The sequence below is a fragment of the Callospermophilus lateralis genome, unplaced genomic scaffold, assembly GCF_048772815.1.
Source record: "Callospermophilus lateralis isolate mCalLat2 unplaced genomic scaffold, mCalLat2.hap1 Scaffold_169, whole genome shotgun sequence".
Classification (NCBI taxonomy): Eukaryota; Metazoa; Chordata; class Mammalia; order Rodentia; family Sciuridae; genus Callospermophilus; species Callospermophilus lateralis.
The window spans coordinates 2,293,332-2,298,435 of NW_027512767.1; the positions used below are offsets into that span (position 1 = coordinate 2,293,332).

General features: G+C 40.6%; 1 pseudogene; it reads right to left on the minus strand.

Annotated features, from left to right (window-relative positions):
• Nucleotides 1-2,406: 2,406 nt before the first annotated feature.
• LOC143387779 (ezrin pseudogene) lies at nucleotides 2,407-4,201 on the minus strand (annotated as a pseudogene).
• Nucleotides 4,202-5,104: the final 903 nt, after the last annotated feature.

The window sequence follows — 5,104 nt, forward strand, 5'->3', positions numbered from 1 at the left end:
TTGAATACAAGGAACTTCATGTGAGAATATCTAACAAGTTTTATCAAATTTGTCACTTTCATTTGTAGTGAGTAATAAAGTTTTAAAATGGCATTTCAGACACACTAGCAGGTAATTAAATCTAACAATGAAACCAAAATGTTATTTTGAAATCATCATATTTTTACAGAAATCTATAATGAAAGTAAATTAAAGACTTTTATGCTATTAGAAATTTAATAAACCTAGAAAAAATAAAATAGCTACCTCATTTTACTCCCAAAATTTACAATAGAAAACACAATTTTCCTAAATTCATGAGAAATACCAAATCCAAATAATTTGAAAAACAAAATCTTGTGCACAAATTTAAAAAAAAAGACTCTTAAGAAAGTCACTGAAGTCATCCTTAATCTAAATATGCAACAAAATACAAATCTAAATACTGTTTGATATTTAGGAAACTATATCTAGTGACTTAGTTGGAGAACAATCCTCTTTTCAGGAGTGGTCTTTTAAAAATTAGAAAATATAAATTTTATATTTAAAGAAATAAATATAAAGAAAGTTTTGGGAAAATTTAAGTCTGCTCTTCATTACATTCTGACTTTCAATTTTTAAATTCTTTTCACTTATTTTCCAAAACTAAAGTTTATTATTGAATTCTAACTTACTATGTAAGTTTTCTGTTCCCTGCCTTAACTTATTCAAAGACAATTTTATATTTGACTACCTATTTCTAATTTTACTGTAAAGGAAAATATAATAATAATTTTGTAAGAATAGCTTGCAGTAATTAAAAACTCAGTTACATCAAGGGATCTATCTTTGGACAACAAATATGATTTTCTCATCTGAATTTCACAACAGTCCTCTAAAGAACACTATTACGTTCATGTTATTGATTGGAAAAGTGACTTTCTCTCTTAAATATTTCTCTTTATATGAGAATATAAATATATGGTTATTAATATAATTTATATAATAAATTATTCGATAATTCCAGAAGAAATCATATTCTTAGACTGGGGTCATGGTTGGGAGAGAAAGACCTAGAAATAAAGTGAAGTTTCACCATGATATAGCAATGGTATTGCTTCAAATGGAAATTATTGGTGTTGACCTTGATCACCTGGCCAAGGGAGTATCTGTCAGGCTTAGCTTTTTTTTAACCACAAATTTCCACTGAATATTTAAAAGATGATAAAAAAAATGATTTATGTGCCTTCTCTTAGGAAAAGCTTTTATTTGAAACAAATTAGAATTATAATGTTAATTTTTTTTTCCACCTTGGACAACTTTTATTTGTGTCTGCAGTGTGGAATTTGTTGGCATGAGACAACCAAAAAGGACAACCCACAGAGAAGGGCCGGGAGTGAGCCCAGCCAACAGCTCGTGAAAGCCACTGTGTCAATAGGTTTTTGAGGACATGGCAGAGAATAGAAATTGATCAGAAAGAGGTTCTCATGATGACAGAGTCTCTTCATGGCTGGAGTCTGAACAATCTTAGAAAATTGAAGTGTGGAGTTATGTGCACAAAGAATTCCATGAGAGATTTTTACATTGCAATTACAGCAGGGAATCAGTTTCATTACTGCCCTCATGTCACATCAGTTCCAGGGCCGTGGTTACATGGTTTTTTTGATATGTAATTATTTTATTCTGTAAAAGGTAACAAAATATACAGAACAAAACTTTCCCTTTTTAAAACTAATGTTACAAACCCATATTATCACATATATAAATACTATAGTCTATAGCTGATCATTAATTAAGAATATAAGTCCAACAGTGTATTCTAACTGTTAAGCAAAAAAACCCAAAACAAAACAAAAACAAAAACAAACTTTACCGGAGAGTCCTCCTGTACCGTTCATTCTGAATGACCACTGCAGATTTTTGCCAGCAGAACTGAATGTCTGGAGAAAGGAAATCACTGGGTGGAGAGTGCTTTAGACTCAATTTTCAAAATAATTGTCACCCCTCAACACAAATATACAGAGATGGACCCTTCACAGAAATCAAGAACAAATCAATTTTGAGTTCATTTCAAAAACAGAAAAAGTATGGCACAGATGTAAGCCACGGTGTGGTTTTCTTTAATGATACTGCATCTTGGATCACACAGGCCAGCATGAAGTTTGTCACTCAGACTTTACAGGAATCTTTCCTTAATTCCATCAGTCCTGCTTCAAGCATAAAACAGGAAGTGATTCAATAATTCTCATAAAAACCAGGCCTGTTTGGCACTAGCATACAATTGGGAAGAACAAATCAGAGAGGCTTCTGCTGGTTCCTGACCCAGAGGACTTTTGCTGGGTAACCGCTCTTTTTATAAGGGACCTGGAACATGTTGAGGGGCTTCTAGATTTAGAGTACTAAAGAGCCAAGTGTGACCTGTCAGCCCGGGACTCTCAGGCCCGGCATTTACATGGCCTCGAACTCGTCGATCCGCTGCTTCGTGTTGCCCTGCCGGATCTGCCGCAGGGTCTTGTACTTGTCCCGGCCCTGCCGCATGTTCTCATTGTGGATGATGTCGTTGTGGGTCCTCTTGTTCTCATCTCTGGCCTGGGACAACTCGTTGCTCAGAGTCAGCAGCTGCCGCTGCACGCGCTCGTTCTTCTCGGCCTCGGTGATCCGCTTCTCCTCATTGCAGAGTTCGGCGCTGTAGCCCATGGGCTCCGCGCCCTCCTCCTGCGGGCTCTCCTGCACGTGGTAGCTCACGGGCTCACCAGGGGCGGCGGGGCGGTCATCACCAGGTGCAGCTCCTCCTTGGTCTTCACCAGGTCATCCTGGGCTTCTTTGGCCCGGTGCTGCCACTCCTCAACCTCGTCCTCCTTGCGCCTCCGCGCCTCCTCCAGGAGGGCAATCTTGGCAGTGTACTCGGCGAGCTCCGCAGCCAGCTGCTCCTGGCTCTTTATCTGATCAGCCGCCTGTCTCTCCAGCTCCTCCTTGGCCCTGAGCACAGCCACGCGGTCAGCCTCCAGTCGCTCAGCCTCCTCCTGGGCTCGCTTCCTTTCGTCCTCCAGCTGGAGTGCTCTCTGGATCTGGTCATTGAGTTCTTTCTCGGCCCTCCTGGTCTTCTGCTCATAGTCCTGCAGGCGCAGCATCAGCTCCTCCTTCTCCCGCAGCATCTGCACCTTCTCCCGCTCAACCGTCTCCCTCCTCTTCTTCTCAGTTTTCAACTGCTGCCGCTCCAACTGCTTCTGGTGCTTCTCCTCCCGTGACTGGGCCTTCACCTGCTGCACCTCGATGGTGTCCGGCTTCCTGCGGCGCATGTACAGCTCATGGTTCCCCATGCAGAGCTGCAGGATCCGCTTGTTGATTCTCAGTCGGGGGGCATAGAACACGAAGTCAGGTGCTTTCTTGTTGATGGGCTTAATGACAAACTTCTTGTCATTGAAAGAGATGTTCCTGATTTCACTCCAGGGGAAGCCAATCTTTGGCGTCAACTTATCATCTTTCTCATAAATATTTAGTCCAAGGGAATCGACTCCAAGCCAGAGGTCTGTTCCTTTCTTGTTTTTGATCTCGAAGTAGTTGATTCCGTACATTTCCAGGTCCTGTGCGATCTTCAGGTACTCCAGCATGGCACTGTCCTTGAGCATCCCACGGTGTTCCGCCTGCCACACCTGGATCCGGTCTTCCCACTGGTCCCTGGTGAGTTTGTGCTGGTCCATGACTCTTTGAGGGATCAGCCTCTCAGAGCTGAGGTACCCGGACTTGTGCATCTTTTTGTTATAGTCTCCGAACTTGGCCTGCACAGCTAGGATCCCAGGAGCACAGCGGTCTCAGGTGGACAGTAGATCTCCTCACTGAGAATCCCCTCCTTCACCTGGAGGAAGAACAGCTTCTGGGTGATGTCCTGGATGAGCTCCTCAGACAGGTCCTCAGGGTAGAACTTGGCCCAGAACTTGAACTGGAGGGGGTTCTCCTTCCTGACCTCCTGAGCAGACACCTTTTTATAAAGTTTCAACCAGGTAGGAAATCCTTTATTGTCCACATACTGGAGGCCAAAGTACCACACTTCCTGGAGGCCGATGGTCTTAACCACCTGATCGAAGAGCTGCTTCCTGGTGGTGTTCGGCTGGATGGCGAACTCCAGCTCCGCGTCCATGGTGGTGACCCACACATTGATTGGTTTCGGCATTTTCGGTTCCTGGTGGGCTCACTCAATCTCCCGGAAACTCGGCTGTGCAGCAGCAGCTGACAAAGTTCTCGCGACCCGTGAAGCCTGCAGTGGACCATAATGTTAATTTTGAGTAGGAAGAGGTTGCATTGAGATGGATTCACCTAAAACTAGCTAAAATTGATAAGATGTTTGAATTTTCTGTCCAAGTTAAAATTTCACTTTTTTATTATTATTTTTTAAAATTTTAATCACAAATTTCCACTGAATATTTAGAAGACGATTAAAAATTGAAAGCACAAAACCAACCTGAAAATTTCCTTTAAGTATTAAGAAGCTTATACTCCAAAATATATCAGACTTTTGCCAATGCAACACAAAGGCTAGTGTAATGTGTTCATTAAAATATTTGAACACCTTACCTTTCTGGAATCACACATACATATGTTGGATTTAAAACCTAAGTGAACAAGTTTACCTTTTATTCCTTCTTACCCATGACCTGTATGCCTATTATTTGTAGGAAATAATAAGAAAGAGAGAAACTTCCAAATGTTGGTAAAACAGATAATCAAGGAAGTTAAAAGAAGTGATAATTCATAAGGTGTATAATAATCATATTTATACCTTATATGAATATAATAATCATATTATTATGATAAATTATTTGCATAGAATTAAGTGTTGATAACTGGAACTCCCATAAACTGATCTAGACACGATCCTTAATCAGTGATATTTACACAAATACATAGGACATGTTTTGAAATATGTCAGCAAAGAATTTACTCCTCATCTGTCTTATTTGTCATGCTGGCTAATTCATTTGAATTCCCCCTCTTTGTTTTCTAGAGTATCAGCCATGGTTTTCTATCCATGAGAAAGCAGAAAGTCCATTTGAACAATAGATCCAAAATTTGTTAGGATATCTCCAGAGATTGGCCTTATTTAATCACTCAAGGTAGAAATTCTTTAGAGAAATGTATTAACCCTCTA